Source organism: Rutidosis leptorrhynchoides, chromosome 5 (genome assembly GCF_046630445.1).
Source record: "Rutidosis leptorrhynchoides isolate AG116_Rl617_1_P2 chromosome 5, CSIRO_AGI_Rlap_v1, whole genome shotgun sequence".
Lineage (NCBI taxonomy): Eukaryota > Viridiplantae > Streptophyta > Magnoliopsida > Asterales > Asteraceae > Rutidosis > Rutidosis leptorrhynchoides.
The window spans coordinates 210,557,277-210,582,088 of NC_092337.1; positions in this window are offsets into that span (position 1 = coordinate 210,557,277).

A 24,812-nucleotide genomic window follows, 5' to 3' on the forward strand; every position below is an offset into this window, starting at 1 on the left:
GGGACGCCGTCCAAATTTTGGGACGCCGTCCAAACGGTCTGTCGAGCCAGCTGTTTTAATTATTTTAAAAGGGGTAAAATGGTAAAATCACTTAGATGCCAGTTTGGAGCCTTCAAGGCTGGTTCCTTGGTCATTTGTGGATCATATTTCATCCTCACAAACACTCCCAACATTATTTAGAGAGAGAGGAGAAGTTCTAGAGAGAGAGAGGTAGATTTGGAGAAGAAGGAGTCGGATTCTCGCAAAAGCTCGGGTTCTAAAGTTGTTCATCTCGCTCCTAGCTACGTTGTGGTGGTATTGATAAGCTCAAACTCCGAATTTCATTTGTTAGATTTGATGTTCAAGTTAGGGTTTTGAGCTAGATTGTTGTGAAACCCTTTTAGATGATGAAGTAGGTTCATGTTGACTTGTTAATCTTGTCACTTGGCGGGATTTGGGTTGGTTGACGTTTTAGCCTTGATTAGGGTTTAATCTTGAGTTTAATCACTAGGTTTAGTGATTATGGAAGTGTTGAAACTCTTTTGGGTGAGTTTGGCTAACTAATTTTGAAATGGGTCAAAATTAGGGTTTTGGTGTCAAAATGGGTATGACACGTGTTTAACACTTGTGTTCGGGTTTAATTGGCGTGTTAGGACCATTTTCACTCGTGTTAGTGATTATTGGTTAGTTTGGGCGCGTTTCGTGCTTAGAAGTGCAAATGGGTCGAATTTGCACTAGGTGTCAATTGGGTTGGTTTGTAAGTCAACCCTAATTGTGTTGTTTGTATTGTGATAATGGAATAGGTACGTTCCATTGACGAGTTGCGAATTATTTGGAAGCATTCATCAAGGCGACAAGGTGAGTGTTAATATCCTATATGCATATGTATGTGTAGGATGGGTGTGGGTCGGGTGAAGTGATTCTCGGCTATAGAGCTCACTTCACATATAGGTGGATTGATGGACTTGTGTATGAGTCCAATTAACACGGTTGTGCATTTTGGTTGACCACCTTTGACGTGGTACACGTTTTGAGTGTACGTGATCATACGTGGTTGTGATGTGGATGTTATAACCTCAATGGCGAAGGGTTGATATTGTTGTGATGTGGATAACCCCGATGTGGTAGATTTTATAATCCCATGACCGTGGGTTTTGGTATTTGGGAAGTGAATCTCGGGTAGTGCGGATTCATGATGACTCGGGTTGTTCGGTCATCCTTTTTATGAGGTGATGGATTTCGGGTTGTGCGAATTCATTAAGGCTCGGGTAGTTCGGCCAACCTCGGTTGTTGAATTGGTAGAGAAGTGAATTTCGGGTTATGCGAATTCACTAAGGCTCGGGTTGTTCGGCCAATGTTCGTATGATTGAGGTTAAGGGGTTAACCTTGTAGTTTGGTTACCCATTTATGTACGCGTATTTACTTATATTGTTGTAACTAATCTTGCGGTTTGACTTGGTGGTACGTTAGGTATAACATTGCTTAGTTATGCTTGGATTGCGGTATGTGGCCCGTATTTGTGTTTAGCGATGCGCATTTCATTTTATGCATATATATGTATGTAGTATATTCTCATTCACTAAGCGTTAGATTACCCTCTCGTTGTTTACATTTTAATAGATTGCACGGATGCGGTGGCTTGGGTAAGCGCGGGGACTAGTGGACTTGCGTAGTTGCTTTAGAAGACTTGCTTTTGGATTTGATTAGGATTGGGTAGCGTGTCCCCAATCCCATGCTCGGTCTATGTTTTTGTATAAACTAATGGGTCGAAATAGTCACTTATGGTATTTTGGGTCGATGTGGGCTCGGTGTCGTAAAACTCGGTTTTTATTGTGAAAAACTCTTAGTTTAAACTATTGTAATATATTGTGAAAGTGTTTTGGTTTAAAAGTGTCGGGAAGCTGGTTTTCGCCCGCCTGAGTTCGAAAAACTGATCAGAATGTTTTAGTACAACTGGACGCCGTCCCAGATGTCTGGACGCCATCCCAGTCTTAAGAGCTGGACGCCGTCCAAGCTTTTGGATGCCGTCCAGATCAACTGTTTCAGAAATTTTTTTTGTGGCACGTTTTCGGATGGTTAACGGGTTGGGTCGTTACAAGTGGTATCAGAGCATGGTCTAAGGGATTTAGGTGACTTGAGATAGATGCCTAGAATTAGACTTTTGTGTGTGCTTATTTGTTGCGGCACTTGTAGGATTACGGGTCGGAATGGGAATTTGGTTAGTGCCTTAATTGATAGGTGGACTAACGTGTATATTAATACGTGGATATTATTAATATACGATTGTGTTATGTTTATGTTTATGTTGCGTTGCGAATATCATCGAGCAAGATGGTCGTTGTACTAACGAGGGGATACGATGTGTGTGCGTAATAAGGACTTGCAAACCTTATTTCGGGTGCAAATCGTGTTTAACAAGTGATGTACGACGAGTGTTGAGCAAGATGGGGCGGTGTTATGCGTGTTGTTTTATAATTTCGTGGACTAATCATTTTGTATTCTTTAGAATGACGACGCGAAACGAGATCGAGACGAATGACGAGGAGTTTAACTCTAGAGTTGCGGCCGCCGTTGCGGAGCAAATGAGTGCGTTTTGAGAAGAAATGGATAGGAAGTATTCCGAACTTCAAAGTAGTGGTGAAATGGAGCGTTATCTTAAGAGCTTCATGAGAACTAAACCCCCGATGTATGATGGGAAACCGGATCCTTTGGTGAGCACAACTTGGATTTCGAATGTTGAAGGGTGTTTTCGTACTATTGATTGCCCTCCGGAGAAAAAGACGAGACTCGCTACTAGTTTGTTACGGGGTAGGGCGAGGGATTGGTTGGATGGTAAGATTGATCTTGTCGGTGGCGAGACATTTATGGCTTTATCGTGGGACGAGTTTAAGGAGGAATTCTTTGAGGAGTTCCGGACTTCGGCCAATTTGTGGGAATTACGTAATGACTTGCGAAATTTGCGACAAGGATCTATGGACTTGAATACTCTCAAGACGACCTTTATGTCGAAGGCTCGTTTTTGCCCGGAGTATTTGGGAAACGATCGGTTGTTGATGGGGGATTTCTATCGGACCTTGAATGATGACTTGAAAAGTAAAATTAGCCGGGGTCAAGCGAAATCGTTTGCAGAATTATACGACTTGGCTAGAGGTTTCGAGTCGTATACGCGATCAAAGATGTGTGAACCTTCAAGTAAGGTTCGGGTTGATTCGTACGGCGCCCCGGGTAAGAAAGATAAGGGTGCAAGTGCGAGTACGGGTAATGTGGGAAAAGGCACGGTGGATTCTCGTGTACCTAGATGTTTCAATTGTGGTATTAGGGGCCACAAGTTGTGGGAGTGCACAATGCCGAGAAGTGATGACGGGATGTGCTACTATTGTCATAAGGAGGGGCATCGCAAGCCGGATTGTCCCGACCTGGCGGCGAATGCCGTAAGGAGACGTTGAGGTACGTTTCATTTTAATAAATATGTCATTTGAATATTTATTTATATGGCGTTCAAGTTCGGTTTTGTTATTGCATTGTGTTGTGCATGTTATTGTTAAGGGTGACGTTCCTAATGGAACTACCCTATGGTAATGATTGATTTTTGGACGAAGGGCGTAAGACTTGGTGTAACCAAGCATTCCTTAGTATTTGGGAAATGTTTCTACCAAACCATGGAAATGGGTTTTGGTGTTCGGTTGATAAGCACATGTACGCTTTTGTGTTGAGATTGGTGAACCGTGAGGTTCGTCGGGTGGTTGGAACCCTTGAGATCGAGTGTTTTGAATCTCGATGTATGTTGGTAAAGGAGTCTACGTGACGCGAAATTAGGTGCCTCTTTCATACCTACTAGCGTGTTGTTCGACTCTGATTGTGTTGTGGTTACATTGTACTTAGGGTACCGAGATGAAACCCTTAAGTACATGAGTGAGTAGGTGAAGTTGACAAGCTATAGCAATTGGATGATTGCGAGAGTGTAGTTGTGTAATTTGTGGTACACCTCTCGTTTGAAGTGTTTAAGGGTAGGTTAAAATCCTTCGTATGCTCAAGGTTGGAGCAAGGAATGGTGATGGGTCGTGTGAACCCAATTGTTGGTAAATTCTACCTTTGGTAGCATTGTACGGTTGTACGGGTTGTGACATTGGAACGTAGTTCCAAGTGGGGGAGTTGCACTTCCGCCCGAGGAAGTTGTAGTGTGAGATTTCGGATGATGCTTTTGGTAGATCCGGAAATTTGGTCGGTTTGTGGTAGAGTACAATTTCGGATAAATTGTACTTATGGTTTGGATTTGAATTATCACCAAGGTGGTAATGTGGTAAATCTCGTTGAGAGATAATAGACGTGTTAGGTGAGCAAGGTGAAATCCTTCGGTTAAGGGAGGTGTGTGTCGGATTCTCTTCTAGAGAATTATTGTTTTGTGCCTATGTTTGATATAGGTGGTTCTTGCTCGAGTGTGTGAATGGTTAGTGGTATCCGTTAGGATTCACTATGGCGTAGCAGAGCGCGATGTTACGCTACTCGTTGTTCGAGGCCAAAAGGGCGTTGATTGATGAAGCATGACCTTCGAGGTCCGCTGACTTCATCATGGTAGTACGTGATTGGTGGAGCATGACTTTCGGGGTCCGCTGACTTCATCATGAGCGAGGTGGTATATCGGTGAAGCATGACTTTCGGAGTCCGCTGACTTCATCCGGTATTGAGATTGGTGAAGCATGACCTTTAGGGTGCGCTGACTTCATCATGGTTGTTGATTGGTGAAGCATGATCTTCGGGTCCGCTGACTTCGTCAAGGGAGTAGTGTTATGTCGGTATGGTGTAACATTATCGGGAAATGCGAGTACCGGTGGGAAATGCGAGTACCATTCCTGAGTTGTGTTGCGGGACGTGAATATCGGGTTGTTTGTATTCACAATATTTCGGGTAGTACGATTGTCCCTATTGGTTGGACTCATAGTTTGAGGTAGTGAATGTCGGGTAGTTCGGATTCACTAAGGCTCGGGTTGTACGGCCATCCTCGGTTATACTATGTGGCGATGGTAGTGAATATCGGGTTGCGCGTATTCACGATGACTCGGGTTGTGCGGTCATTTCGTTGTGAGATATATGGATTGGGTAGGTGAATTTCGGGTTGTGCGAATTCACTAAGGTTCGGGTTGTTTTGACCATCCTCCATATGTGTTCAGGCTCGGGTTGTTTTGGCCATGTTGAGTTGTGATCTATCGGTTGTTTTATACGCCGATGGTGGGGTCGTAAGGACCGTTTGGTTTGATCTATTGGTTGTTTTATGCACCAATGGTGGGATCGTAAGGACCATGTTGTGTGAACTATCGGTTGATTTATACATCAATGGTGGGGTCGTGAGAACCATGTTGTAGGATTAGTGATGCGATAGCCTTGCTTCGCTCACATGTTGTTACAGGTGTGATGAATTGTCGATTTTGGTACACCTTTGGATTAGCATTGCCATAGTCGTTTTGGGCGCTATCGGTTTTAACCGTTTGTTATGATGTTACGGTAGTTGCGTATGGGTCGTATTGCGCACTACAAGGGATGTTTAGTGATTGGTGTTATCCGTAAGGATTCATTTGGTTTGGTCTCCATCATTTCGTGTTATTGACCTTAGGTTGACTTGGTTACTTTTAGCATTGTACTCGGTAAGGATACGCTAGGGGATTGATATCTCGGTCCGAGATTGGTTGAGTATTCCCGATGTTAGGGAGTGAGCATGGTTTTAGTGCTCGGATAGTGGGTTTGATAAATTGCGGGAGACGATTCTAGTTGTTAAAGGTGATTCCTTGGGAAGAGTTGACTAGGAAAGTCGGATTGGGACTTATGTTGAGGACCGTGGAGTGTGGTCCGTTTGGTTAAGTGACGAGGATCACGAGGACGTGATCGATTCTAAGTGGGCGAGAGTTGTAACACCCTGTTTTTGTTTCTGATTTTGCAGTAGGTCGGGACGCCGTCCAGATAGGAGGGACGCCGTCCAGCAACAAAAGGTGGGATGCCGTCCCGATAGGGGGGACGCCGTCCAGCAACAAAAGGTGGGATGCCGTCCAAATTTTGGGACGCCGTCCAAACGGTCTGTCGAGCCAGCTGTTTTAATTATTTTAAAAGGGGTAAAATGGTAAAATCACTTAGATGCCGGTTTGGAGCCTTCAAGGCTGGTTCCTTGGTCATTTGTGGATCATATTTCATCCTCACAAACACTCCCAACATTATTTAGAGAGGGAGGAGAAGTTCTAGAGAGAGAGAGGTGGATTTGGAGAAGAAGGAGTCGGATTCTCGCAAAAGCTCGGGTTCTAAAGTTGTTCATCTCGCTCCTAGCTACGTTGTGGTGGTATTGGTAAGCTCAAACTCCGAATTTCATTTGTTAGATTTGATGTTCAAGTTAGGGTTTTGAGCTAGATTGTTGTGAAACCCTTTTAGATGATGAAGTAGGTTCATGGTGACTTGTTAATCTTGTCACTTGGCGGCTTTTGGGTTGGTTGACGTTTTAGCCTTGATTAGGGTTTGATCTTGAGTTTAATCACTAGGTTTAGTGATTATGGAAGTGCTGAAACTCTTTTGGGTGAGTTTGGCTAACTAATTTTGAAATGGGTCAAAATTAGGGTTTTGGTGTCAAAATGGGTATGACACGTGTTTAACACTTGTGTTCAGGTTTAATTGGCGTGTTAGGACCATTTTCACTCGTGTTAGTGATTATTGGTTAGTTTGGGCGCGTTTCGTGCTTAGAAGTGCAAATGGGTCGAATTTGCACTAGGTGTCAATTGGGTTGGTTTGTAAGTCAACCCTAATTGTGTTGTTTGTATTGTGATAATGGAATAGGTACGTTCCATTGACGAGTTGCGGATTATTTGGAAGCATTCATCAAGGCGACAAGGTGAGTGTTAATATCCTATATGCATATGTATGTGTAGGATGGGTGCGGGTCGGGAGAAGTGATTCTCGGCTATAGAGCTCACTTCACATATAGGTGGATTGATGGACTTGTGTATGAGTCCAATTGGCACGGTTGTGCGTTTTTGTTGACCACCTTTGACGTGGTACATGTTTTGAGTGTACGTGATCACACGTGGTTGTGATGTGGATGTTATAACCTCAATGGCGAAGGGTTGATATTGTTGTGATGTGGATAACCCCGATGTGGTGGATTTTATAATCCCGTGACCGTGGGTTTTGGTATTTGGGAAGTGAATCTCGGGTAGTGCGGATTCATGATGACTCGGGTTGTTCGGTCATCCTTTTTATGAGGTGATGGATTTCGGGTTGTGCGAATTCATTAAGGCTCGGGTAGTTCGGCCAACCTCGGTTGTTGAATTGGTAGAGAAGTGAATTTCGGGTTGTGCGAATTCACTAAGGCTCGGGTTGTTCGGCCAATGTTCGTATGATTGAGGTTAAGGGGTTAACCTTGTAGTTTGGTTACCCATTTATGTACGCGTATTTACTTATATTGTTGTAACTAATCTTGCGGTTTGACTTGGTGGTACGTTAGGTATAACATTGCTTAGTTATGCTTGGATTGCGGTATGTGGCTCGTATTTGTGTGTTAGCGATGCGCATTTCATTTTATGTATATATATGTATGTAGTATATTCTCATTCACTAAGCGTTAGCTTACCCTCTCGTTGTTTACATTTTAATAGATTGCACGGACGTGGTGGCTCGGGTAAGCGCGGGGACTAGTGGACTTGCGTAGTGGCTTTAGAAGACTTGCTTTTGAATTTGATTAGGATTGGGTAGCGTGTCCCCAATCCCATGCTCGGTCTATGTTTTTGTATAAACTAATGGGTCGAAATAGTCACTTATGGTATTTTGGGTCGATGTGGGCTCGGTGTCGTAAAACTCGGTTTTTATTGTGAAAAACTCTTAGTTTAAACTATTGTAATATATTGTGAAATTGTTTTGGTTTAAAAGTTTCGGGAAGCGGGTTTTCGCCCGCGTGAGTTCGAAAAACTGATCAGAATGTTTTAGTACATCTGGACGCCGTCCCAGATGTCTGGACGCCGTCCCAGTCTTAAGAGCTGGACGCTGTCCAAGCTTTTGGACGCCGTCCAGATCAACTGTATCAGAAATTTTTTTTTGTGGCACATTTTCGGATGGTTAACGGGTTGGGTCGTTACAAAAATGTTGGTGAGTTATAGGTTTAACCTATATATATCAAATTGTAACAATAGACCACAAGATTTCATATTTCAATATACATCCCATACATAGAGATAAAAATCATTCATATGGTGAATGCCTGGTAACCGACATTAACAAGATGCATATATAAGAATATCCCCATCATTCCGGGACACCCTTCGGATATGATATAAATTTCGAAGTACTAAAGCATCCAGTACTTTGGATGGGGTTTGTTAGGCCCAATAGATCTATCTTTAGGATTCTCGTCAATTAGGGTGTCTGTTTCCTAATTCTTAGATTACCAGACTTAATAAAAAGGGGCATATTCGATTTCGATAATTCAACCATAGAATGTAGTTTCACGTACTTGTGTCTATTTTGTAAATCATTTATAAAACCTGCATGTATTCTCATCCCAAAAATATTAGATTTTAAAAGTGGGACTATAACTCACTTTCACAAATTTTTACTTCGTCGGGAAGTAAGACTTAGCCACTGGTCAATTCACGAACCTATAACAAATATGTACATATATATCAAAGTATATTCAAAATATATTTACAATACTTTTAATACATTTTGATGTTTTAAGTTTATTAAGTCAGCTGTTCTCGTTAGTAACCTACAACTAGTTGTCCAACGTTAGATGTACAGAAAAAAATTGATATATATTATCTTGAATCAATCCACAACCCAGTGTATACATGTCTCAGGCTAGATTACAACTCAAAGTATATATATTTTTGGAATCAACCTCAACCCTGCATAGCTAACTCCCTCATTACTGCATATAGAGTGTCTATGGTTGTTCAAAATAATATATACACATGGGTCGATATGATATGTCAAAACATTTGCATAACTGTCTATGGTATCCCAAGATTACATAATATATTAGAATACATGTATAATACAATATAAGTTAGCTAGGATATGATTAATATAGATTTGTTACCAATTTTCACGTTGCTACAACAAGAAAAATTATCCAATCTTGTTTTACCCATAACTTCTTCATTTTAAATCCATTTTGAGTGAATCAAATTGCTATGGTTTCATATTGAACTCTATTTTATGAATCTAAACAGAAAAAGTATATGTTTATAGTCGAAAATATAAGTTACAAGTCATTTTTGTAAAGGTAGTCATTTTAGTCGAAAGAACGACGTCTAGATGACCATTTTAGAAAACATACTTCCACTTTGAGTTTAACCATGATTTTTGGATATAGTTTCATGTTCATAAGAAAAATAATTTTTCCAGAAGAACAACTTTTAAATCAAAGTTTATCATAGTTTTTAATTAACTAACCCAAAACAGCCCGCGGTGTTACTATGACGGCGTATGTCCGGTTTTACAGTGTTCTTCGTGTTTCCAGGTTTTAAATCATTAAGTTAGCATATCATATAGATATAGAACATGTGTTTAGTTGAGTTTAAAAGTCAAGTTAGAAGGATTAACTTTTGTTTGCGAACAAGTTTAGAATTAACTAAACTATGTTCTAGTGATTACAAGTTTAAACCTTCGAATAAGATAGATTTATATGTATGAATCGAATGATGTTATGAACATTATTACTACCTCAAGTTTTCTGGATAAAGCTACTAGAAATGAGAAAAATGGATCTAGCTTCAAAGGATCCTTGGATGGCTTGAAAGTTCTTGAAGCAGAATCATGACACGAAAAACAAGTTCAAGTAAGATTTCCACTCGAAATAAGATTGTTATAGTTATAGAAATTGAATCAAAGTTTGAATATGAGTATTACCTTGTATTAGAAAGATATATTACTATAAATAAGAAAGATTTCTTGAGGTTGGATGATCACTCTACAAGATTGGAAGTAAGCTAGCAAACTTGGAAGTATTCTTGATTTTATGAAACTAGAACTTGTAGAATTTATGAAGAACACTTAGAACTTGAAGATAGAACTTGAGAGAGATCAATTATAGGAAGAAAATTGAAGAATGAAAGTGTTTGTAGGTGTTTTTGGTCATTGGTGTATGGATTAGATATAAAGAATATGCAATTTTGTTTTCATGTAAATAAGTCATGAATGATTACTCATATTTTTGTAATTTTATGAGATATTTCATGCTAGTTGCCAAATGATGGTTCCCACATGTGTTAGGTGACTCACATGTTCTACTAAGAGCTGATCATTGGAGTGTATATACCAATAGTACATACATCTAAAAGCTGTGTATTGTTCGAGTACGAATACGGGTGCATACGAGTAGAATTGTTGATGAAACTGAACGAGGATGTAATTGTAAGAATTTTTGTTAAGTAGAAGTATTTTGATAAGTGTCTTGAAGTCTTTCAAAAGTGTATGAATATATATTAAAACACTACATGTATATACATTTTAACTGAGTCATTAAGTCATCGTTAGTCGTTACATGTAAGTGTTGTTTTGAAACCTTTAGGTTAACGATCTTGTTAAATGTTGTTCACCCAATGTTTATAATATCAAATGAGATTTTAAATTATTATATTATCATGATAATATGATGTATGAATATCTCTTAATATGATATATATACATTAAATGTCGTTACAACGATAATCGTTACATATATGTCTTGTTTCAAAATCATTAAGTTAGTAGTCTTGCTTTTACATATGTAGTTCATTGTTAATATACTTAATGATATGTTTACTTATCATAATATCATGTTAACTATATATATATATATATATATATATATATATATATATATATATATATATATATATATATATATATATATATATATATATATATATATATATATATATATATATATATCCATATATATGTCGTCGTATAGTTTTTACAAGTTTTAATGTTCGTGAATCACCGGTCAACTTGGGTGGTCAATTGTCTATATGAAACCTATTTCAATTAATCAAGTCTTAACAAGTTTGATTGCTTAACATGTTGGAAACACTTAATCATGTAAATAACAATTTCATTTAATATATATATAAACATGGAAAAGTTCGGGTCACTACAACTTAAAGCCGGGAAGAGACAACAAAAGTATGAAACTCCGAAATGTAAGGGAGAATATAAAGTCCAATAACAACACAAAAATTACAAACCGTGTATATCAATGTTTATCGCAACATAAAGACATGGGAGAATTAAAAACACTATAACCCCAAGGGCGAAGTAGAATAAAACAGATTCCTCCGGTGGAAGTTGGAAAAGGAGAATGATTGTTGCGATAGTAAGGATTAGAACTGAATTAAGCATTTTCGCAATCTTTTGAAATTGGAATTGAGAATATAGAAGTGGTAAAAACTAATGGAATGGAAAAGGTAAATAAATAAGGGAAATATCAGACGTAGTAATCGGGACAGATCATCGCATTTAATTAAAGAGATCCTAATTTTCATAAATCTTGAAGAAACAGATCTTATAAATTTCCAAGATTTTTTTTTAATCCCTTGAATTCGGGAATTCAACCATGACTACGTCAAAAATTATGATGAAACTTATTTTTCTCATTCCACTATTTTGTGATAGCTTCACTCATACGCTTCGAGTAATCGGATCATTTTATCCATATTACTCTATGGTAATAAAATCCTATCTATCAACACATATCCGTCATGAAAACATTTTTATGGTTAGCCATGACGACCTCGATCAAATTTCGGGACGAAATTTCTTTAACGGGTAGGTACTGTGACGGCCCAGAAATTTCCGACCAAATTTAAACTTAACCTTTATATGTTTCTGACACGATAAGCATAATTTGTAATGTTGAATCTCAAAAAGTTTGGAACTACATTCATGTAATCAATTACCCTTTGACCGTGTTCGACGATTCACGAACAATTATGTGTATATAGATATGTATATATAATATATAATATTAACTGAAAACATTAACAACGTATTAGATATATGATACTTTACATGAACGTATTTGTTTCGATATATTTATCGACAAAATTAAGAGATAATATCAAATGATTGAATTATCAGATACATTATGATATGATTACGGGCCAATGTTATGAGGTCCACTGTGATTTAAGAAATCTATTCTTTTTGACAATATTCGGAAAATGGTGAAGTAATTTATAAGTAAGAACAAATGTGTCAATTAACGGGAACTAGACAAGGGTTAGTGGAAATTCCTGTTTAATTTTTAAGGCATGTTTTATAATATTTTCCTCGTGACCTTGATAAGATAACTATGTTAACTTCCATTTTATCTAAAATGAAAGTAAGAACGTGGAGTGTAAAAAACTTAGATATTGGATATCGACAAGTTAAGTAACTCGACATTTTTCATTAAGATGATTTCATACGTTTATTTAACCTTTGGACTTTATCCCATGCTTCACCAACAGACTGTAATTTAAAAACTTGAAACCTATTATGAATATATATAATTCTACTTTTCTAAAATGTTTTATGATATAACGATTTAAATTAATATTAAATATATTTATACGCGTATTATACGTACATAGTTTTATACTTTTACTATACTTTAACTTTACCTTTACTTTACTTTTACTTTACTTTAACTTTAATAATTCATACTTTAATAATTCACTTTAATAATTCACTTTAATAATTCATACTTTAATAATTCACTTTAATAACCCATACTTTAATAATTCACTTTAATAATTCAAAAATCTATTATAAATAGAATTTAATAGGTTTCATTATTTCATAGAAACTTGAAAATATATTTCTCTAAACTCTCTCAATCGAATTACTTATATATATTTACTTAGTATTATTTCAAGATATTATTAGTATACATAAAATACTACGACGGAGTTATATTCAGACGATTTCAAAATAAGTTTTCAAACGGAATAGAGCTAAGGAAATTATGGGTTATAGCTATGGAGGTTATGGGTATTGTTCGAGGGTATTGCTCGTGAGGTCAACCTAACGTTTATCATTTTCGTTGCGTCTACATACTTTCTTGCAATATTGAATCACAATATTGATACGTGAGCATTCATATCTTATCTTTTATATATTAATAGTGTATCCCTGACTAGTGCTCGAGTATATATGATTATGCATGTTTGTATGCTTAGTTTCGTCGTTAAATAGTTTATGATAAATCACGAATTTGATACATATGCTACTGAGATAAGGTATAGGATATGCATGTCGTTGAAAAGCTACAGAAAAATTAATAACTTTTCATTTATAAATTGTGTGGTTTCGATGAACGGATTAAAAGATATGGTCAACTGAATTATCATTAATTTTATTATTATTATTAAAACGATTATTATAATTGTTATCAGTTGATGTTATTACTAAAATTATCTTTATTACTAAAAATTAATATTTTTATTGAAACTATCATTTTATTATTTTTATCATTATTATTATTAATATTATTTTATCAAATAAATATGCGTACAAAGATATTTTTACCACACGTAATATAATTACATTAATAATACATACCACTATATTTTTATGATATTAAGTGAATTTTATAAATTTTATTACTTGAGATATATAAAAGTATATTTTTATCATATATGAATTTTAATAAAATTTTTATTTATTAATAAATGACTTGTATTATTTAGTATAATAAGATCTGATAAATATATTTAAATATATAAAACGACTATATATAAGTTATATAATAAACATGTATAGATTTTGGAAGTCATTTTGGGTCAAGTTGACTTTTGTTGACTTTTGCATGTCGGTCTCGAGCATTAGGATTGTGTTACACTACGACTTGACCTAAATTGTTAGACAGATATTGACCAACATATAAATATATATACTTAATATAGGTTCGTGAATCCGAGACAAACCCTGCACTTGTTCAGTGCCGTCATATACATAATTGCTACGAAATACAGTATTGTGAGTTTCATTACTCCCTTTTTATATATATTTTTGGGCTGAGAATACATGCACTGTTTTATAACTGTTCTACGAAATGGACACAAGTACTAAAAACATATTATACGTTGAGTTGTACCACTTTGCATATTTTTCCCTAATAGCTTGGTAACTACCATTTACACGCGGTATTGTAAACGCGAATCCTGTTGATAGATCTATCGGGCCTGACAACCCCAACCGGACTGGACGACCAGTATTCAACGGTTGCACAGTACTTCGTTTCACTGACCACACTTGGTACAGTGTAGTGAGATTTCATAATAAAGGGAATATGCGACGTTGATTAAATGTTAAGTATGGTTACCAAGTGCTCAACCACTTAGAATATTTTTATTAAAATGTTTATGTATATGAAATCTTGTGGTCTATTACTATTACGGAAATGATTGATTATGATAAACTAATGAACTCACCAACCTTTTGGTTGACACTTTAAAGCATGTTTATTCTCAGGTATTAAAGAAATCGTCCGCTGTGCATTAGCTCATTTTAAGGATATTACTTGGAGTCATTCATGACATACTTTGAAAGACGTTGCATTCGAGTCGTTGAGTTCATCAAGATTAATATTAAGTCAATTATAGTTGGATGTAATATGAAATGGTATGCATGCCGTCAATTTTTGATGTAAAGAAAGTTTGTCTTTTAAAAATGAATGCAATGTTTGTAAAACGTATCATATAGAGGTCAAATACCTCGCGATATAATCAACTATTATGATTCGTTTATAATGTATATGAACGGGTCCTTTCAGTTGTCGTTACCGGGGAACCGTTTATATCCCACCAGATTAGCAGTAAACTTACCAGCAACTTTATTACTCATTGGCTTAAGTCTTTCTGAAAAGTCATTATATTTATTCATTAAAACCCTATCATATACTCATCTGCATCTTGTAATGAGAATTTCCATACCAAATACCAGAATCATCAATCAGTATTTCGAATCTCACAATGTTTCTACAGTAACAGTTATATGTATACATATAATATTTATTTCTTAGAATTATGATCTTCAATTCTGAATTTCTGAAAAGCAACCAGTCTACGAATCAATTCTCTGAGTATTAAAAGAACTGATAAAGCAGCAAAAACTATAGATGACTTTAACAGTCAAAAGTTAGATGATAAAGAAAGATACGTAGGAAAAGTTCAAAAGATAATTTGGTACTGAAAAACAGATTGAGCAAACCATGAAGGAGGCTGTGGACAAATCAAAAAGACTAAACCTGCCTTCAAAGAATCTAAATGATTCAACATCTGCTGAAGTCATTAACGAATACCTTGCTCCTGACTCTAAACCTTTACGGACAAATCTTCTTCATCATCCTTCGATATTAAAAATTCTAAGATATCATCGTATCTTTCATTGTAAATATCCTCGATATTTCTGAAGATATTTTCATAACTAATCTTATCTAAAATCATTTATCTCTTTTGCACTATCAGTGTTACATCATAAAGGAAACTGTTTAGTATCTATATTCTATAAACTTTCGAATTTAAATTATGAATGTTTTTGAAGTAGTGTTGGGAATTGAAGCATGAGTTAGTATAATATAATGACACTTGATTAACGTGATTATATTACAGTAAGTCATGCTGAGTTTCTAATGGAACATGATGATTCACAGACCATACCATCATCAGATGCCATGTTACATAACTCTTTCATTCTATTTAACCTCTAAAAATATCAAGAAAATATTTTTATTGATGATTCGATCTTGATGTTTTGAAAGTGTGTGCGGTAGTGCTTAACTTATTCCTCAACTTTTAAATTTATAAAACCTTTTATTATTACACTTTAACACCCTAACGAGCAACAAAACCCGATCAGAGGTAGTAATTTAGGTTATCGTCCCAAGGGAAGTGCTAGGTAAGGATAAAAGTTGTTTTATTAATTAATTCTTATTAAAGAATTAAAGATATATTTTTATGTCTTTTATGGGATAGATTTCTCTTAAGAAAGAGTTTACTTTTAAAAATAAACAAAACTAAATAAGGAATTGAAGATTTAAAATAAAATACAAATAAAGATACAAGTAAAGATACACGTGATTACATGGACAAACAATTCATACGGGATTCATAATAGATAAGTTTCATGACTTATATTAACACAAAGTACAATAACAATCATAGACCAATTATTATCTCTTAATAGGTTAAACTAAGTGTTGCATATTAATCAATAAGTAGGACTTAAAGCATATGCTAGATATGTGATGTGCATAACTAACATCTTAATTCTTCATGTTCAATTCAATTACATGATACATACCATTTTTGAGATGAGGATCAATATGCAAATAGACTGACAAATTATATAAGCTATTCAACACCAAGTAGATCAACTCAAGTTACTAGCTGATAGTCAATTACTACTAAGGTTTCATGCAATCATTAATTAAACAAATCCAAATGAAGGATCTTCGATTAAGCTTAACAATATCAACTTCTATTATATAAGCGTAATTCAAATCAAATAAGTTTATCACTATTAAACTCTTTAACTTAGTTGCATTGAAGTCAATTTAACAAGTTTGATGGACTAGATCTAAACAAGTAGCATGAATCGAATAATAGATTTTTCGAATCAAGGACTAACTAACCAACCCTAAAATCATGTTATTTAATCATTAAGCATGGCAAACAAGTGTAATCAAGCAAAAATGATTCGAAACAGTTTAAATATCATTACAGAAACTCAACCATACAGATCTGGAAAAAACCAGAAACTGCACAGAATGAAGCACGAAGCCGGCGGCTTCCTTCACTCCAAGTCGGCGGCTTGGGAGTGAAGCCGACGGCTTCATCTGAATCCCAGATGAAGTTTAACTTTCGTCCACGTAATCACTATGAACGTTTAGTTCATAATAAAAAACGAACAGAAACGAATACATAAAATAAAATAGACAAAACAATAAATTAAAGATAGAATCATACCTTGAAAAGAAGGTAGATGTAAAAAGACTTGAATTAAATCTTGAATCTTGATTACAAAAAAAGTAAATCTAACCTAAGGGCTTAGAGAAAACCCCTAGAAAATGACCTAAAAATGAGAACAACTATCTACTTCTGACTTAACTTATGAAAACTGAGACCAGAGGCCTTAATTTATAGAATCCTGGGGCGGTGGCCAAGCCGGTGGCTTGCCTTAAGTTGGTGATTCCTCGTTCAAGTTAAACTTAATCAGCAAGTTAAATCTTGTAACCTTCATACTGAAGCTGACGGCTTCATGCCATGCCGGCGGCTTCACTTGATTCGCCGGATCTTTCTGATTTTATCTTGATTTTGTTTCTATTTTTACTTGAACTTGATCAATAAGTTGAGAAACCGTGTCAACCAGGCTGGCGGCTTCATTGGGAAGCCAGTGGCTTCCTTTACCTTTTTCTTGATCAACAAGTTCTTTCAATTTTTATCGATTCTGGAACATTCTGGTACTTTCAACATCAAAGCCGGCGGCTTTATATACACCATGCCGGCGGCTTCATATAGCCACTTTGCAATTTTCTTCATTTTTGATCCTGTTTAATACATAACTTGGACATAATTATTAGAAATATCTTTTTCCCTTTTTTACCCATTTTAGTGTGTTTTGGCATCAAAATGACTCAAAATACTAAGATAACTCCTCAAAATGTTATCAAAAAACTGTATAATTTAGGAGTTATCAAATTCCCGACACTTAAACCTTTACTTGTCCTCAAGTAAACCTTATGAATTATATCATAGGTATTGAAGTAAAATTGCAAAGTCAAAAGTATGTCTTAATAAGAAGTTAGTATTTATTATTCATAAAACTAGTTTGAACCAGATCAAGGATTACAAGTAGTCCTAAAGGTTATTAAGTCAAATTTATACAGTTTGGTCATCATTGGACTATTTTGTTTTCTAACTTTAAAAAGTGTATGGTTCTCACTGGAACTCTTTTCTTTCGTTGGTCTTCATTGGGCTCTTTTTCCTTTTATTTCTTTTGCTTTCATGCTTAGCTTTTAGCTTTACACATTGCAAATTTTCTAAATTGGCCCTTACTTTGGACTCTTTTGCTGCCTCAGTGGTCCATGCTTCTTATGCCATATGGTAGTGGCTATAAGCTTGCACTCGTTTCACAATTTTTGGCTTTTAACTTCTTATATTAAACAAGTAATCCGATCTCGAAATTGAGAGTAGTTTTATTATTAGCATTAAGATTAAGTTAGTAAAAAGACATAAGTTTGATTAACAATTTATACTTTCGAAAAATCGAAAAAATTAAAATTATACCCATTTTTCAACCTTTTCAGGAAAATTTGATAGTATCTCTTATACTTTTTCAAGTGATTAATCACTTCCCTCCTCACACTTAGATTATACAATGTCCTCATTGCATTTATAATAAAAGAAATGAAATAAATAAATGAAGGACATAATTAAAAATAAGGGAAAGAGTGATGTTACTCGGTTTGTAGGATCATAGAATGATTTGCGAGCACTTTTGTGTACTTCTTTTGAATTCAATAAGTAACTTGACAAAATATTAAATAACACAAACATAATACGAGCATAATATTTCATTAATGACTCTTCATCACTTAAACATTTAAACACTTAGGAGCTATATTGCTCTTACATTCATAATAAAGTAATAAAACAATAAAACACTTGGATATAATATATATAAAGGGATAGGTAGTTTTGATTATAGAGTCGTTTTGCGCGTCTCTTTTCTTCTTACGGAATTACTCCTTAGGCTTATTTTCTTCACACTTACTTTTTTCATACTCATTTAACGCTTTAATTTGTTGCAAGAAATTCAATGTGATGTCAAGACCCCTACGAAAAGACATTTCAAATGAAACACTCAACTCATGGATATGTTTTCTCACTTCAGTGCTAGGTTTATATTGCTCTTTTTAAAATTCAGTAACAATTCTATCCACGGTAAAGTCATCATCATCCTCTTTATTAATTTTTGAAGCGACCCGTCCTAATCCATCCGGACGAAGTCCATATCGATTATAAACGATTCACAACAGTTGATTACATTGCGAGGTACTTGACCTCTATATGATACATTTTACAAACATTGCATTCGTTTTTGAAAAGTCAAACTTTCTTTACAACGAAATTTGACAGCATGCATACCATTTCATAATACATCCAACTATAATTGACTTAATAATAATCTTGATGAACTCAAGCCTCGAATGCAATGTCTTTTGAAATATGTCATGAATGATTCCAAGTAATAACTTTAAAATGAGCAAATGCACAGTGGAAGATTTCTTTCATACCTGAGAATAAACATGCTTTAAAGTGTCAACCAAAAGGTTGGTGAGTTCATAAGTTTATCATAAAACAATAAAATTCATCATTTTTATAGACCACAAGATTTAAATCCTGCATGGTACAAATGGGCCCGAATCCTATACCCACCTGTAATGTACATGCGATATCTATTAAATACAGTACACCTTTCTCGTGTACGAAATCATCTTTCATAAATCTTAGTAATTGTACACATATCTCGTACACAAAAATAACATACACATAACCTGTGTATAAAAATCATTCTCTCGATATATAACATTCACATCAATTGGTGGCAATTATCATTCCACATAATTCAATGGTGGCAATTATCATGTCCACATAATTCAATCGTGGCAATTATTATGTCCACATAATTCAATGGTGGCAATTATCATGTCCACATAATTCAATAATAATCCGCAGAACTTCTGTCTGCATAATAATTCATTCGAGGAATGTTTTGCTTGTGTCTATCTCGTCAAACATTTATAAAAGCATTTCATGTATTCGCAGTTCAAAATATATTTCAAAAGCATTTAGTAAAGCAGTTGTAAAAACAGTGCATGTATTCTCAGTCCCAAAAATGTAAAGAGTAAAAGGGAATCAAATGAACTCACCTATTGTATTTTGTAGAAAAAATACATATGACGACATTTAACAAATGTAGGGTTGGCCTCGGATTCACGGACCTATATCATTTGTATATTTATTAATATACATAATTGTAATCGAACAAATATATATGTATTTATTATTATTGAGATAATTTTTATGTTAATAGCCTATATATGTTATTTTATTTTATATATTTATTAAGTAAATAACCATATTTATATAGTTAAGTTTTGTTTTAAATATGTATGTGTATATATTTATATATTTATATTTATTTTATAAATATCTTTTGTTTGTTAACTTAATGATAATGTTAATAACAATCATACTAACAATAATAATGATAATATTGATAATAATTTTAATTACAAAAATGATACATTTGCTGCTATTACTAGTTAGATTAATAGTTTTAATAATTATATAGTAGTAATGTTGCTCATGATAATATTAATAGTAATACATATAATAATTTGTTATCATTACTAGTAATACATAATGATAATACTAATAATTTTTAAATAGTAATACTAATAATAACAATAATTACTAATAATAATAATAATAATAATAATAATAATAATAATAATAATAACAAAAATAATAAAAATAAGGATAATAAAAAAAATATGGTGACTACCTCACAGTAACAAGCTTCAAAAAAAAAATGCCCTTATAGGGGCTCGAACTCGCAACCTCCCGCTTACACACATATACTCTTAACCATTCCAGCACTTCTGTTTTTCTCTGATATAGTGCCCCGACATTTTTATATAATCTATACCCATTTGTTGATATTGGCCGCAGCTCACTTTAGCCCACCTCAGCCCAATCGACAGTTTGATCAACCGGCCCAATCTAAGTTGCAGTTTAAAACCCAGCTCGCTTTATAACACAAAAGGGTTTACGATTTCATTGTTTTCTTGTCACAGCAACCATCATGACTTTATCCTCATCATCGTTTTCTTCATATTTCCATCATCATTCGATTCACATAATCATCATCGTATCCTTATCATCGTCATTAACATCTTTCACTTGTATCATCATCAACGTATGCCAATAAAAACGCTAGTTGGCTAAAGTAATTCGATGGTCCACATCATGTTTTAAATTTACATTCACTAATGGATTGTGGGGTTTATGTGAGTGATGGTGTCGGTCACCAAGATAAAGCAAAAGAAACTGTATGCCATAATACTTTACAGCAACATGGTTTATTTAATAGATATAATAACAAGTGGTGTTTGTTTAGAGTGAGTAATTAATTTGTGAGGTTGTAATATGTGTCGGCCAGCAAAAAAAAATAGAAGGGAACGTGCCATCCTTTACAGCTCCTTTTATTTGTAACCTCTTCATAATATAATTGCATAAACGTCCACTATTTCACTAAATTCTCTTCCATTGTATTGATCGTTGGTGGTGTATTTGATGATGGTGATTGAACAAGAAAAGTAGTAACAGCTGCAGTAACTCGTAAACAGGAAATAGGCAGAGTTTGAGTTGTGTTTGGGTGTCGATCAGGAGGCAGCGATTAGCAACAACTGTAGAGCAATTTGACAAGTCCTTGGATGGTTTAACGAAAGTGATCATAAAAGTGGTGTATAACAATAGGATTTGGTTGTGTTGATCGAACTAGGATCAACCGGTTGGTTCTGGATTATGATGGTTGATCATTGGTTTACTTGTGGTTCGAAAGATGGTTGTTGTAATAATCGAATGGTTTTTCCTAACACACACGTTAATGGATTAGTTTATAATAGGAGTGGTTGACAGAATATAAACTAGAAGGAAGAATACAAGAAAATATAAAAGAAGAAAAGACCTTTAACAGAATTCGTCTCCTTCTGAATTTTAAATCGTGATTGATACTAATGGGATCAATTAGGGAAACAATTTAACATAGGAGATAGTGATTGAAAATAATTTACGGATATAACTGTACTTATATCTCTAACTATATATGTATTTTTTTTATATGTCTATATATAAATATATAATTAATTATAATTATAATCTGTAAGTATATCAATATTCATGTATTGTATTTATATCCATTTTGTATATCTCTTTTGTTTATGTAATTGTATTTATAGATTATAATTTATCTTGTTAATATTAGTATTAGTAATAATACTAATAAGGATAATAATAACTAATCATATTAATAATAATTATAAAGATAATGGTAACTGTAAATAAGATGATGATGTTAATAATTTTAAAAAAATGGGTTTTAGTAATACTAATATTAATAATATTCATAATAATAACTAAAATTATAGTTTTAGTCATTCTTATAGTAATATTTTAATTTGATAATCATAACCTTTTTAATTATAATTATAACAATAATAATGATAATATTAATGATACTAATATTGATATCATTATTGGAATAACAATATTTATATAACAACTATATTCATACTTGTATTATATATATGTATTATTACTTATTTTATATATCACCTTTTGTTGAATATTTATTACTTATCACTTTTATTTATCTTATCATATATATATATATATATATATATATATATATATATATATATATATATATATATATATATATATATATATATATATATATATTTACAAACACTTGTTCGTGAATCGTCTGGATTAGTCAAAGGTTTAAATGTAACCATGTAAATAGTTCAAAGATTTTGAGATTCAATTAAATAGACTTTGCTTATCGTATCGAAATCATATAAAGATTAAGTTTAAATTTGGTCGGAAATTCTCGGGTCGTCACAGTACCTACCCCTTAAAGAAATTTCGTCCCGAAATTTGAGTGGGGTGGTCATGGCTAACAATAAAAATGTTTTCATGACACATACGAGCTGATAATTGGAGTTTTATCATTATCGAGTAATATGGATAGAACAATTCGATTATTCGAAGAGTACGAATGAAGCTATCACAAAAAAGTGAAGTGAATAAATGTAGATTCGTCATATCTTTTGACGTAGATAGGATTGATTTCCGGATTTCAAGGGATTTAGAGAAAATCAACTAGATCTGAAAGATTTGATTCTTTGGTAAATAAAATCTCTTTAAATGAAATGCGATTATCTGCTTCGATCTCTTTATCAGATATTTTATTAAAAATTAACTTCTTCCATTCCATTACTTTTATCATTCCTATACTCAATTCCCAAATTCAAAAGATTGTAAAAATGCTTAATCCAGTTCTGATCCTTGTCCTTATCCTTACTATTGCAACAATCATTCTCCTCTTCCACCTTCCACCAGAGGAATCTGCTTACTTCTATTTTCCTCTTGGGGTTATAGTGCTTTTAATTCTCCCGTGTCTTTATGTTGCAAAAAATATTGATATACACGGTTTGTAATTTATGTGTTGTTATCGGGCTTTATATCTTCCCTTATACTTCAAGTTCTTGCTTCTGTTTTCTATAATCATTATCATCCCCAGTTAATACTCCCCCTATTTGTCCCTTCGTTTCTTCTTCTTGCGATTGGGCATCTCTTGTAATGGTCCAGAATTCGTAGATATAATTTTCAGAATGAACATTATTAATGTCCTAAGAAAGAAATGGTAATAGCACAATTTGACTTGTCAAATTACCAGAATTCAAGGAAAAATAGGACTATCAAGAAAAATATGTTCTTGATATGTCTATAGATTAGACAGAACGTAAGAGTCGTGTAACATGGCACATGATGACGTTATGATATGTGAATAAACACATTCCATTTAGAAACTCAGCATGACTTACTGTTATATAATCACGTTGATCAAGTGTCATTATATTATACTAACTCATGCTTCAGTTCCCAACACTACTTCAAAAACATTCATAGTTCAAACTGGAATTTTAAAAGAAATTTAGAAACTAAAGTAGTTTCCTTTATGATGTAATATAGATAGCACGAAGAGATACATAATTTCGGGCGAGAATATTTATGAAAATATCTTCAGAAATATCAAAGATATTTATGATGATATTTTGGAATTTCTAAGTTCGATGATTGATGAAGAAAGATTTTCCGCAAAATTTTAACATGAGTACAGAGCAAGATATTTGTTGAAGGTTTCATCGAATCCAGAATTACCTGGATTCTTTGAATATATGGTATGGTCCTTGTATTTATCCTTGGTCTCCTTCGTGGTTAGCTCAATCCGTTTTTCAGTTCCAACTTTTCTGAGCTTTTCCAACATACTATTCTTTATCATCAAACTTCCGATGATTACGGTCGTTTACGGTTGTCTACGGTTTCTGCTGCTTCATTCAGCCTTTTCAACATTTAGAGTATTGATTTGTGACTGAGTGCTTTTCAGAATTTCAGAATGAAAGATCATAATTCTAAAAGATAAATGTCATACATATAACTGTTGATGTAGATATGCTGTGAGTTTTCAAAGTACTGATTGTTGATTCCCGGTAATTGGTATGGCAGTTCTCGTTACAAGATGCAGATAAGTATATGATAGGGTTTCAATGAATAAATATAATGATTTATCAGAGAGATTTAAGCCAAGAAGCAACGAGGTTGCTGGTACGTCTGCTGGTAATATGGTGGAATGTAAAAAAAAATTTCCAGTATCAAAAGGGTAATCGTATATATCAGGATTATAGTAAGACTACTTCGAATGAAAAGTCGAAGTTGACTTGCTGGAGCTGTGACAAAATTGGCTACTTTGAAAAGGGATCGCAAAGTTATTTTTGCTAATAAATGCCAAAGGATCTAACGCGGCTGTGTTAAACTTTTACCCAGTTGTCGTGAGTTTCTCAGGTGCATAACTATATGCATAAATCTTTCCTTCCATAGATGAAGTGCGGTTGATTCATCCTATCGATTGAGGTGTTTTCAAGAATTATGAAAGGTTTGAACGCAGATTGTAATCGTCAAGATACAAATGGGGTTTAAGATGAAATC